Here is a 14,671-nt window from a genome sequence, read left to right on the forward strand (position 1 = left end):
AATTGCAGGGACAGGACAAGCCAAAAAAAAAAAATAGTAATGAGGAAACTGCGTAACACCTGAAAACTGCAGAATTCATTTACAATAAGAACACCATTAAAAAAGGATGTAACATTTGACGACATTAGAGTTGAGAAGACTGATCATGGAGAGTTGAAGAGCAACGTCAAAGAAAGAGATGAAACTTCAGTGGGTACAAACAGCAATACACTAATGGGACTTGCCTTTTTCCTCTTCATACTTATCTGAAAAAAATTAAAAAAAAAATTATTCAAACATAGTGAAGGCACAATGTCAGGAAGAGAGGAAGACAATAACTTGAATTTCCCATATTGCTTATTCTTTTGGAAAGGTTGAGATTTTTGGAATATGGTTGTGGTTATCTAGGAACACATGGGTAATGTGAAAGAGTGAGACTCAAGCAAACTTTGGACCCTGGACATAGAATGTATACAGTCTTTGACTGAACAATAGACTGAGAAATTTCATTTATCATGTTAGGGATTTTCTCATGTCTTAAAGTCTTTTTTTGTGTGTGCGTGCTCAGTTTTGTCTGACTCTTTGTGACCTTGTGGTCTATAGTCTGCCAGGCTCCTCTGTCCATGGAATTTTCCAGGCAAGAATATAGGAGTGGGTTGCCATTTCCTACTCCAGGGGATCTTCTTGACCCAGGGATTGAACCCACGTCTTTTGTGTCTCCTGGATTGGCAGGGAGATTCATCTTAGGCAGTGACAATAGTGTAGTAATTGCCTTTAAATTGGGATGAATGAAAAGATCCTACATAATGAACCAGTTCCAGTAAAGACAGTGAAAACTATGGGCCTGTTAATCTTATTACTTTGTCTCAAAATATTCATAATGCATTACATTTGGAAGGCAGACAAGCCCATTATTATAGGAAAGAAAGGTATGAATCCATGAGAACAAAGAAGGATGAAATGAGAAATTGTGGAACAAAAAGTAACAACAATGGGAGGAAATAAATAAGAGAGAAGTTAATACTCAAGATTGAACATCCAGGAGAAAGAGCATGGAGAAATGGAGCATAGAGAAAACAGGGTGGGAACTGTTATAGACACCAAAGAGCAGTCCTTAAAGAGTTAAAGGAACAAAGATTTCTTACCAAATTTTCCACAAATATCATCTGAAAATGAAATGGAAAAACTCATGTAAATACCATGGAAACACATGTAAAAAAATCAAATTTTTGAAAAATCTGAATGTAATGTTTAAGGTATTGGGATGCAGGTAAAAACATATACACAAACACATACACACAGACAATATTGGGCACAAAAAATAAACACACCCACAGTGGCTGGAAGATGCTCATTTCTATCCAGAGTATGTGCTACAAAAAAGAAAGAAAGAAAAAGGAATAAAACAAGAGAATTTTCTGAGTGGATAAATTTTTTTTAGAACAGTTTTTCTGGTAGTTGACTTTTCCACATGTTTATAGTGCCATTTGACTTGGTTTAGGCTTTAATTACTCAGCATGCTGGCTCTAATAGGTGTATTAGTGAAGTCGCTCAGTCATGTCCGACTCTTTGTGACCCCATGGACTGTAGCCTATCAGGCTCCTCCATTCATGGGATTTTCCAGGCAAGAGTGCTGGAGTGGATTGCCATTTCCTTCTCCAGGGGATCTTCCCGACCCAGGAATCGAACCCAGGTCTTCCGCATTGCGGGCAGACGCTTTACTGTCCGAGCCACCAGGTATTGGGTGCTGCCAAATACATATTGTCAATTTTCATTTTGTTGCAGCTCCATTATATATAGTCACGACAGACACTAAATCAGAGTATTTTGAACCACTGCTCCTTGAAAAACAACAGGATTTTAATTCCTGGGTGACTATTTGCAACATTTTTGTCAATTGATGTCACAGCATAACCATATATTTTGTGAATTTTTATTACAATTCATGTTGATAAGAAGCTCATCTTAATTAGATTACATGAAACGAAAAATGAAGCAATGAACACAAGTAGTGGGAGGCCGAATTCAAATATCCTGGGCACATGTTAGACAAAAACTTCACATGAATCTTGAACATTCCACCACTTCAAAAGCATATGATAAATAAAATTTACATGGCAGAAAGCATCTGTTTGTGCCAGTTGAACAGACAGGAAAAATCCAAGAAGTTATGATGGAGGAAAATGAGTGAGAAATAAAGATTAAGAATTTCAGTTGGAATGATTGGATAATGAGACAGAACTATGTAAAAACATGCAAATATTGGATTTGAGGAAGATGATATGAGAAGAGAAAGGTATGAGATTGTATGGTATAAGAATGTATGAGATAAGGATGGTGTAAGAAGATAAAGGTATGACAAAAGTATAATTAGGTTCACAGGGAAATACATGAATGGGACTTGCTGTTTTCTTCTTCATATTTCATGAAAAATATAAGAAAAAAAAATTGAAAATTCATTCCATTTGAAGGAGGGCCTGATGTGAATAAAGAACAAGGGCCAAAATTTCAAACACTCTCATCTTCTGGGAAACACAATGGACTGTAGCCCACTAGGCTCCTCTGTCCATGGGATTCTCCAGACCAGAATACTGGAGTGGGTTGCCATGCCCTCTTCCAGGGAATCTTCCAGGTATATTACCACTTTAATTGCTCGTGTGTGTGTGTGCACACGCGTGCACAGAATTTGGGAATAATTTGGGAAAAAAACAAATACTTTTAAGTGTTCACAGTAAGACTTTATATAATAAGGGAAATTCATGTATTAGAACACTCCTAGGAGATTGCTCAGAGAAGGTGATGGCACCCCACTCCAGTATTCTTGCCTGGAAAATCCCATGGACGGAGGAGCCTGGTAGGCTGCAGTCCATGGGGTTGCGAAGAGTCGGACACGACTGAGCGACTTCATTTTCACTTTCATGCATTGGAGAAGGAAATGGCAACCCACTCCAGTGTTCTTGCCTGGAGAATCCCAGGGATGGGGGAGCCTGGTGGGCTGCCGTCTATGTGGTCGCACAGAGTCGGACACGACTGAAGAGACTTAGCAGCAGGAGCAGCAGCAGGAGATCGCTAATAACACATTTCTAAAACCATTAAAATTTAACTTTCTTTTTCGCTAATAATACTTTTCAACCATATTTATTTACAGATGGAAAAGATTAAGGAATATACTGCAAGGAAATACTGTAACCTCTTATTCCATTCACATAAAAAATTTCAAAATTGAGAAATATGTTACATGTGAATTTCCCTCATTATATAAAGTTGTACTATGGAGGTATCAATTAATGACTTCTACACTTGAAGCACAAGAGAGATATGGTAACTTAATGGACGTTTTCTAGGAAAATAAATGTGTGTATATATGTTATGTATGATCCATGTTAATATGGTGCATAAACAGGGGTGAAATTTAAGTTGAATGAAATATTTGCACACGATGTACCAGGATGGTAACCAACACACACACATGTTCATGGATGTGTAGCCACTGGTATTGGTCAAAAGTTAATGGAGCAAATGAAATAAATTTGCTAAATTGAGCAAAAATTTCAGGAACATGAATAGTGTCAGTAATCGTGGTGTTGGAGAAGATTCTTGACAGTCCCTTGGACTGCAAGGAGATCCAACCAGTCCATCCTAAAGGAGATCAGTCCTGAGTGTTCATTGGAAGGACTGATGCTGAAGCTGAAAATCGAATACTTTGGCCACCTAATGTAAAGAGTTGACGCATTTGAAAAGACCCTGATGCTGGGAAAGATTGAAGGAGGGAGGAGAAGGGGACGACAGAGGATGAGATGGTTGGATGGCATCACCGACTCAATGGATATGAGTTTGAATAAACTCTGGGAGTCAGTGATGGACAGGGAGGCCTGGGGTGCTGCAGTCCATGGGGTCGCAAAGAGTCGGACATGACTGAGCGACTGAACTGAATGGAATCTTTTCAAAATATCTATTTTGATATTTAGTGGGATACTATTATTATATTGGTTGTCTTTAATAAGTTTGTTGAATACTGCTTGTAAGAAATTGTCAATTACCATCACTATGTTGTCTAAAATATCTATAAGCTGTGAATTAGAAAATATAGAACGATTGCTTTTGGAGAAAATACAGGCATTCTTCTTAGGTGCCTATATTTGTATTTTCAACCAGCAATGTTGTTAACCTCTATTTTTGGTGAGTTTCTATTTTGACTTATGCCAAAATGAAGCTCATTTTATCTCAATTAACTTTTTGGAATAAAATAGAAACACACATCCATACATGAAAGAGTTAATTAGAAAGAGATGAAGAAGCAAAGAGAAAATATCAGTCTTTTGTGCAGAAGAGCAGCTAGAGTAGACGTTAGTTACATGAAGCCTGTCATATGCATTAAAGAGATACTTTTGTAAATTCTGACCCTTCTGAAAAAATTACTCAAAAATGTAGTTTAAGAAAAAATATTAAACTTTTAATGAATATATTGGTGTTTTTATGAAGAAGTCTTTAGGAAACATTGCAAGACAAATAGGTTCTAGTGTAATTTACATTACAAAATTCAGAAATGAAATATATATTATTATTAAACTTTTGTTAAGAAATAGAACCCTCTACACATATTTAAAACGAACTGCAGTTCCCCAAATTGATAAATATGTCAATAAAGATAAGGAAGGGGAAATAAAATTATTTTTGTCAGAAATTTAAAAAATTTGGGATATACTTTCATGCTTATGAACATGAGTTATAAATTCAAGGTTGTTAGAAAAATAACCCTCAACTTTACCCTTGATCATTGAATAATATGAGAATATAAGTGAGCCTTGAGATGACAAAGAAGAGAGAAAATAGGGGATAAGTCATAACTAAAAATTCATGTTAGAAGAGTAGACCAGCAAGAGAAGAGTAAGGTAAGGAATGGCAAATGGGTAAAATTATGGGAAATGTTAAAAATATCAGGAATGCAGTCATTTTCTAGTGTTTTAGAAATAAAAGATGTCAGAGATATGTTACCAAGCTTGTGCTGAAGTTCTTCTGTAAAATAAAATGGAAAAATCAGTCATGTAAAATATAAAGGGGAAAATTCAAATTTATTGAAAAGCATGTATTTAAAATTAAATTAAAATATTTGGTATACAGATACACTGACACACACACATAAATGTAAGAACTCACTCCAGGCACACGCATGTGCACACAAACAAATACATAGATGAATGCAAACAAATTTGGCTTAAAGTGCATTTTTGAGAAAACAAGAATACTTAATGAAACACAAGGAGGGAAATGTAGAAATTTTCTGAATTGAGGACACATTTTAAAAATAGGTTCTGGTGATTACCTGACACAATTTTCCAGGATACTTTTTGTCCTATTTAGAGTTTTATTATTCAGTTTTTAATCTTTAATTAGTCCTCTGGCTACTGCTAATGATATATGGTCAGTTCTCCTGTTCAGAAAGCTATATTCTATATACTCCACAAAGTTTGAAGTACAGAATGCTGAACTCCTGTAGAATGTGCAAGGTTAGGGTGTTGGTTGCCTGTGTTCACCACCTTTTCTCAATTGATTCGTACATAAATGTATTTTGTGTGAGTATGATTTTAACTCACACACCAAAGAAACTTACCTTAAACAGAGTCAGATGAGAAAGGGGTAAAGGAAGTATTAACTGGAAGGAAAGGGGATTCTAGATGAAATGACCTGAAACTACATTGGAAAAAACTTTCAGGTCAGAAAGTTTTAAAATGGCAAAAGCTTACAGGTAAATTATTACAAATACTCCCTTGGCAGAATGGAAAAATGTGCAAAAATTGCAAGGTCAGAATAAATGAAAGATAACATTACTGAAGAAATTGAATATCATAGGAAGATGGCAAATTTCAGTTGTAATAATAACAATGTGGGAGAAAATGACATAAAATTCTATGCACGCTGGAGTTAACAAAGATAATCACTGAGAGATGAAAAACAATGTCAAAGAAACAGATTAAACTTGAGTAGTTAAAAAGAGTAATACACAAATGGGACTTGCCTTTTTCCTGTTCATACTTCTCTGAAGAGTAAAAAAGAAAAAAAAAACATTCAAGCATTTGAAAATACAATTTTAGGAAGAGGAAAAATAATTTGAAACCCTTAAATTGCTTATTCTTTCTTTAAAATGGACACAATTTAACAAGACAAGGATGCCCACCTTCTCCACTTCTTTTCAGCATACTTTTGGAAGTCATAACCATGGCAATCAGAGAAGTAAAAAGAATCCAAATTAGGAGAGAAGAAGTAAAACTGTAACTCCTTGCAGATGACCTGATACTATACATAGAAAATCCTAAGGATTTTCTACTAGAGCTCATCAATGAATTTAGTAAAGTTGTAGGATACAAAATTAAAAGACAGAAATCTCTTGCATTTTTATACTCTAACAATAAAAATTAAAAAAAAAAAAGAATTTGAGAAAACAATCACATTTACCATTGCATCAAAAAGAATAAAATACCTTGGAACAAACCTACAAAAGGAGGCAAAAGACCTGTATGCAGAAAATTATGATTCTAATGAAAGAAATCCAAGATGACAAACAGATGGAAATATATGGCATGTTCTTTGATTGGAAAATTGGTATAGTATGTACTAGCTCAAAAACAGACATATCAAAGGAATAGAATTGAAGACCCAAAAATAAACCCATGCACCTATGGTCAATCTATAACAAAGATGACAAGAATATACAATGGAGAAAAGATAGTCTCTTCAATAAGCTGGGAAACTGGACAGCTACATATAAAAGGATGAAATTATAACATTCTCTGACATTATATACAAAAATAAACTCAAAATGATTAAAGACCTAAATGCAATACCTGATACTATAAAACTCTTAGAGAAAATCATAGGCAGAACACTCTTTGACATAAATCATGGCAGTAACTTTTTGTATCCACATCATACAGTAATGAGAATAAAAAAAATAAACAAATGTTACCAAAATAAACTTAAAAAGCTTTTGCACAGCAAAGGGAACCATAAACAAAACAAAAATACAACCCATAGAATGGGAGAAAATATTTGCAAAAGATGGGGACAACAAGGAGTTAGTCTCCAAAATATTAGTACACAGAGCTTAATATCAACAAAAAAAAACCTAATCAAAAAATGAGCAGAAGATCTAAATATATATTTCTCCAAAGAAAGCACAAAGATGGCCAAAAAGTACACGAAAAGATGATGAGCATCATTAATTATTAAAGAAATGCAGATCAAAACTATTATGAGATATCACCTCACACAGGTCAGAATCAGATCAGATCAGATCAGATCAATCGCACAGTCGTGTCCGACTCTCTGTGACCCCATGAATCGCAGCTGGCCAGGCCTCCCTGTTCATCACCAACTCCCAGAGTTCACTCAGACGCATGTCCATAGAGTCAGTGATGCCATCCAGCCATCTCATCCTCTGTCGTCCCCTTCTCCTCCTGCCCCCAATCCCTCCCAGCATCAGAGTCTTTTCCAATAAGTCAACTCTTCGCATCAGGTGGCCAAAGTACTGGAGTTTCAGCTTTAGCATCATTCCTGCCAAAGAAATCCCAGGGCTGATCTCCTTTAGAATGGACTGGTTGGATCTCCTTGCAGTCCAAGGGACTCTCAAGAGTCTTCTCCAACACCACAGTTCAAAAGCATCAATTCTTCGGCGCTCAGCCTTCTTCACAGTGCAACTCTCACATCCATACATGACCACAGGAAACACCATAGCCTTGACTAGATGAAACTTTGTTGGCAAAGTAATGTCTCTGCTTTTGAATATGCTATCTAGGTTGGTCATAACTTTCCTTCCAAGGAGTAAGTGTCTTTTAATTTCATGGCTGCAGTCACCATCTGCAGTGATTTTGGAGCCCAGAAAAATAAAGTCTGACATTGTTTCCACTGTTTCCCCATCTATTTCCCATGAAGTGGTGGGACCGGATGCCATGATCTTCGTTTTCTGAATGTTGAGCTTTAAGCCAACTTTTTCACTCTCCACTTTCACTTTCATCAAGAGGCTTTTGAGTTTCTCTTCACTTTCTGCCATAAGGGTGGTGTCATCTGCATATCTGAGGTTATTGATGTTTCTCCAGGCAATCTTGATTCCAGCTTGTGTTTCTTCCAGTCCAGCGTTTCTCATGAGGTACTCTGCATAGATGTTAAATAAGCGGGGTGACAATATACAGCCTTGACATACTCCTTTTCCTATTTGGAACCAGTCTGTTGTTCCATGTCCAGTTCTAACTGTTGCTTCCTGACCTGCATACAGGTTTCTCAAGAGGCAGATCAGGTGGTCTGATATTCCCATGTCTTTCAGAATTTTCCACAGTTTATTGTGATCCACACAGTCAAAGGCTTTGGCATAGTCAATAAAGCAGAAATAGATGTTTTTCTGGAACTCTTTTGCTTTTTCCATGATCCAGGTCAGAATAGCCATTGTCAAAAAAATCTACAAACAATAAATGTTGGAGAGGGTATGGAGGAAAGGAAACCTTCCTACCCTGTTGGTAGGAATGTAAATTAGTACAACCACTATAGAGAATGGTATGGAGAGCCCTTAAAAAAAAAATAGAGCTTCTATATGGTCAGGCAATTCCACTCCTGGGCATATATCTAGAGAAAACCATAATTCATAAAGATATATGTACCCCAGTGTAGGGCTTTCATGGTGGCTCAGCTGGTAAAGAATCTCCCTGCAATGTGGGAGACCTGGGTTCAATCTGTCGGTTGGGAAGATGCCTTGGAGAAAATAGGCTTTGCAGGTGTCACTAGTGGTAAAGAACCCTCTTGCCAGTGCAGGAGACATAAGAGATGCAGATTTGATCTCTGGGTCAGGAAGTTCCTCTGGAGAATGGCATGGCAACCCACTCTAGTATTCTTGCCTGAAGAATCCCCATGGACAGAGAAGCCTGGTGTGTTACAGTCTGCAGGGTCAAAAAGAGTCATACATGGCTGAAACAACTTAGCACTCATGTATTTACAATAGCCAGGACGTGGAAACAACCTGAAAGTCCATTGATTGAGGAATGGATAAAGAATAAGTGGTACATTTATACAATGGAATACTACTCACCCATAAAAAGAATGAAATAATGCCATTTGCAGCAGCATGGATACCTAGAGATTGTCATACTGAGTGAAGTAAGACAAACAGTCTTACTGTCTTACTTACAAATATCAAATTATATTGCTTATTGTTGTTGTTTACTCACTAAGTTGTGTCTGACTCTTTTGCAACCCTATGGACTGTAGCCTTCCAGGATCTTCTGTCCATGGGATTTTCCAGGCAAGAATACTGGAGTGGGTTGCCATTTCTTTCTCTGGGGATCTTCCTGACTCAGGGATCAAACTCATGTTTCCTGCATCTCCTCCTTTGGCAGATGGATTCTTTACCACTGAGCAATCTGGAAAACTCTATATTCCTTATATGTGGAATCTAAAAAAATGATACAAATGAACCTATTTACAAAACAGAAATAGTGCCACAGATGTAGAAAACAAACTTATGGTTATCAAGGAGGAAAAGAAGGGATAAATTGTGAGACTGAGATTGACATATGTGAAAGTGAAACTCTTTTTTTTTTTTATTTTTTTATTTTTTTTTTAAATTTTATTTTATTTTTAAACTTAACATAACTGTATTAGATTTGCCAAATATCAAAATGAATCCGCCACAGGTATAAGTGAAACTCTTAGTCGCTCAGTTGTGTCCAACTTTTTGTGAGTCTATGGACTGTAGCTCACCAGGCTCCTCTGTCCAAGGAATTATCCAGGCAAGAATACTGGAGTGGGTAACCAAATTGGAACCAAAGGCCATGTAACACATGAAAATCAATGTTGTTTACTTCTTCCCAGACATTTTTGCAAAAGGAATTAATATGCAGAATGAAATACCATGATAGATGGTAGAGTCATTCTTTCTGGGGATAAACCCTACCAATCACAGTCCTGCAGTGGGCCTTTCAAATTTTTCAGAATAAGGGATAAGCACATTGACGTTCATAAGATAGGAACTTAAAATATAATGAAAAACCATACAGTAAAAGTAAGTGTCTTTCAGAAACTTTTTAGTAGCGAATAGTGAAGTCACTCAATCGTATCCGACTCTTTGCGACCCCATGGACTGTAGCCTACAAGGCTTCTCTATCCATGGGATTTTCCAGGCAATAGTCCTGGAGTGGATTGCCATTTCCTTCTCCAGAGGATCTTCCCAACCCAGGGATTGAACCCGGGTCTCCCGCATTGTAGGCAGACATTTTACCATCTGAGCCATCAGGGAAGTCCTATATAGCTATAATCATATGAAGCCTGCTATACACGTTAATTTGTGTTCTTAAATTCCATTCAATCTGTAAATCAAAATATAATTGAAAATACCTTTTGAAATGGAGGATGTTAATCTTTTAATAATTTTATTAGTCCTTTATTAAAAAATTAAGAAAAGAACAATAACTTAAATTATTCACATGAAAGTTTCTGAACTGAGAGTTGGATTATACCTGTTCTTCCCTTAAGATTCTTCTTCACACATTGAAAAATTATTGCAGTGTAAAGAATTAAAAATTGTGTGAAAAAATGCAAAAGGACACAGAACATTTACTACAGATGTAAAGGAAAAAAATCCAGGAAAACTTTTGAGTGTGATTGTAGGGAATCATATATGGTAATATGAATGGTAACACATGCTTAATATGATCAGATCAGATCAGATCAGTCGCTAAGTCGTGTCCGACTCTTTGTGACCCCATGATACGAAGCACGCCAGGCCTCCCTGTCCATCACCAACTCCCGGATTTCACTCAGACTCATGTCCATAGAGTCAGTGATGCCATCCAGCCATCTCATCCTCTGTTGTGCCCTTCCCCTCCTGCCCCCAATCCCTCCCAGCATCAGAATCTTTTCCAATGAGTCAACTCTTCACATCAGGTGACCAAAGTACTGGAGTTTCAGCTTTAGCATCATTCCTGCCAAAGAACACCCAGGGCTGATCTCCTTTAGAATGGACTGGTTGGATCTCCTTGCAGTCCAAGGGACTCTCAAGAGTCTTCTCCAACACCACAGTTCAAAAGCATCAATTCTTCGGTGCTCAGCCTTCTTCACAGTGAAACTCTCACATCCATACATGACCACAGGAAAAACCATAGCCTTGACTAGACGAAACTTTGTTGGCAAAGTAATGTCTCTGCTTTTGAATATGCTATCTAGGTTGGTCATAACTTTTCTTCCAAGGAGTAAGCGTCTTTTAATTTCATGGCTGCAGTCACCATCCATAGTGATTCTGGAGCCCAGAAAAATAAAGTCTGACATTGTTTCCACTGTTTCCCCATCTATTTCCCATGAAGTGGTGGGACCGGATGCCATGATCTTCGTTTTCTGAATGTTGAGCTTTAAGCCAACTTTTTCACTCTCCACTTTCACTTTCATCAAGAGGCTTTTTAGTTTCTCTTCACTTTCTGCCATAAGGGTGGTGTCATCTGCATATCTGAGGTTATTGATGTTTCTCCAGGCAATCTTGATTCCAGCTTGTGTTTCTTCCAGTCCAGCGTTTCTCATGATGTACTCTGCATATAAGTTAAATAAGCAGGGTGACAATATACAGCCTTGACGGACTTCTTTTCCTATTTGGAACCAGTCTGTTATTCCATGTCTAGTTCTAACTGTTGCTTCCTGACCTGCATACAAATTTCTCAAGAGGCAGGTCAGGTGGTCTGGTATTCCCATCTTTTTCAGAATTTTCCACAGTTTATTGTGATCCACACAGTCAAAGGCTTTAGCATAGTCAATAAAGCAGAAATAGATGTTTTTCTGGAACTCTCTTCCTTTTTCAATGATCCAGCAGATGTTGGCAATTTGATCTCTGGTTCCTCTGCCTTTTCTAAAACCAGCTTGAACATCTGGCTGTTACTAAATATAAATCATCAAGGCTCATATTTGCTGTATTTAGTATCCACAAACAGTGAGTTAGAGAACACTGCTTCTAGAGAAAATGTAGGGTATGAATCCTAGAAACCTCTATTCACATTTTGTTAAGCAATGATAATATAAGTTTGTGGTGAACTGACATTTTCGCTCATGCCAAAATGAAGCTCATCTCCTCTCAATCACCTTTTCAGAATAAAAAGTAAACATGCACCCATGCAAACAGAATTAGTTGAAAAGAGACGAGGAAACAGAGAGGAAAAACAAATCACCCATTTGTTCAAACCATATCTGTAACAGTGACTACATGAAATCTGCTCATGCACTAAAGAGATGAATTTTGACTTCGCCTGAAAAAAGAGTACTGGAAAGTGTCATCAGAAAAATAGATTATTAAAATTTTATTGAATAATTTTGTATTTTACAGAATAACATCTTTTGGAAGCATTGTGGGCAATAATTTCTGATGTCACTCACAAAAAATATTTAAGTTTGAGATATTATTTTAAAACTTTCCTAACCATATAAAATCTTTCCACAAATATTCAAAGTAATTGCAGTTGGCAATAAGAGCTATGGCATAATTGTGTTGATTAGAGTAAATAATGCAGAATTAAAATTACTCTTTTGGGGTATAAAAAAAATTCCAGGAAAAAAAAATTACATGAAATGTTTGCATTAACTGGAAATACAAAATTTAAGGGCGGTGTAAGAATAACCCTCAAGTTTACAATCAACCAAGGAATGATTTCTGTTTTTATTCAGGCTTTGAAAGACCAGAAAAGGGAGGAATATGAGAGAAGTCCATATGCAATATATTGCCTTAGCATGGTAGAGTTCTGGAAGAGTGCAAATCAATGAGGGAATATTGATGAAAAGTAGGATTTGTTTAAGATATCAGGAAAGCAGACTTTTTAAAGTGTTTTGGGAATAAAGGGATATCAAAGATACTTTACAAAATTTTTCTGGATTTTGCCTGTAAAATACAATGAAAAGTCAACTTAAAATTCATTGGAAAGAAGCACGAAGAAAATTCAAATTGTTGAAAAATTTTATTAATATGTAAGCCAGCTCCAGGAGATGGTGAAGGACAGGGAAGCCTGTAGTCCATAGGGTCACAAAGAGGCATACATGACTGAGTGACTGAACAACAACAACAAAATTTAAATTATCAGGTTACAGATAAACAGACAAAACCCACATGGATACACACAAACATACGTGCAGGAACACATACAAACAGTGTTTGAAAGTTCCCATTTAGAATGAATAGTAGTCAATAAAAGAAGAAAGAAAAATGAGTATATTTTTTGAATTGAGAAAACCTTACAAATACTGTTTTGGGTCATTAACTGGCAAAATTTTTAAAAAATTCTTTTGAGAGTGTTTAGCCTTTTGCTACCCAGTTTTTTTATCTTTAATAAATTATCCAAGTTCTGTTAAATACATACTCAACTATCCTAGAGTGGTAGCTTCCTATATAGAATCACCAAACACTGAATTACGCATTCCTGAAATAAAGCTCTTTTAGGATATCAGTGTCAGGTTCATGGGTGCCTCTTTTCACAACATTTTTATTAGCTGATTAATGCATAATTGTATTTTGTGGGGCATCAGATTTTAACTCATTCTCAGTGAAGCTTACCTTCACACAGAAAAATGAAAGGAAGAGAAATGGAATATTAAATGGCTGTGAAGGGTCTTCTAAATCAAATGAATGAAAATATCTTGGACAAAACTTTCATATCAAAAACTTAAAAACTACAAAATTTTACAGGCAAGCTATTACTCATATACACTTTGCAAAAGGAAATGTCTTGCATAAATTGCACAGATGGGGCAAATGAAAGTCAAAGTAATGGAGCATTGAAAAATCTATGAAATAATAATAATTTCAGTTGAAACAATAATAAAATGAGAAAACAAATGCCTGAAAAGCTATATGTACATTGCAGTTGAGGAAGATGATCAATGAGAGTTGAAGACTAAAGGAAAAAACCAGATGAAACATGACAAAGGACAAAGAGTAAAACATTAATGGGACTTACCTTGATTGTGTACTCCCTTATCTGAAAAATAAAGGAAGAAATAGCCATTCAAACCAAATGAAGGGACAATGTGAGGAGAAGAAAATAATTTGATTTTTTTCCATTATTAATTCCTTGAATTAAAATGACCCCACTTTTAAGAGTTGGAACCAAATGTTCCAAAGGTCATGTAACTCATGAGAAGTAATAATGTTTTACACTCACTCATTCTTTGCTGCAAAATAATTAAGATAGAAACACAAATAAAGGTAGACTAGAACTTCCTCTGGGAAAAGTCATATCAATATTTTGTCTTGAATTGGGCTTTCCAGCTTTTTCATAACAAAAGACAAACATGTTCACATATTTGAAGTGGGTTTCGTAAATTTGATGTAAATGTGTATAGTGAAAGTACCCTTCTGTCAGAAATTTGACCTGTGAAAAAATTCATAAGAAGCCTGCTACATGCATTGAAAGGATATATTCTCAAGTTCCATCCAATCTGTACCAAGACAGAACTGAAAAATATCATTTAAAAGGAGGATGTTAAACTTTGAAAAAAAAAATTGGAATAATCCAAGGATGACAGATTGCCTTGTCATTCACATAAAAATTTCTGGGTTGAGAGATATATTATACATTAATTTTCCTTAAGATAAAACATCCTTAAAAAAAATCCTTGTCTACTGAAAAAGCATTGCAGTTTGCAGAAATAATAATTGCATGAATAAAAAATACAAAAAATA

At 36.1% G+C, this 14,671-nt stretch overlaps 1 long non-coding RNA gene across 1 annotated transcript; it reads right to left on the minus strand.

Annotated features, from left to right (window-relative positions):
- Positions 1-224: 224 nt before the first annotated feature.
- On the minus strand, positions 225-4,997 carry LOC123328398. Its single transcript, XR_006543188.1, has 4 exons — positions 4,975-4,997; positions 1,311-1,352; positions 1,125-1,145; positions 225-245 (listed from the first exon to the last, which is right to left on the minus strand). It is a non-coding gene; the product is annotated as an uncharacterized LOC123328398 (long non-coding RNA).
- Between the last annotated feature and the right edge of the window lie 9,674 nt (positions 4,998-14,671).

Source organism: Bubalus bubalis, chromosome 2, assembly GCF_019923935.1.
Source record: "Bubalus bubalis isolate 160015118507 breed Murrah chromosome 2, NDDB_SH_1, whole genome shotgun sequence".
NCBI classification, from domain to species: Eukaryota; Metazoa; Chordata; class Mammalia; order Artiodactyla; family Bovidae; genus Bubalus; species Bubalus bubalis.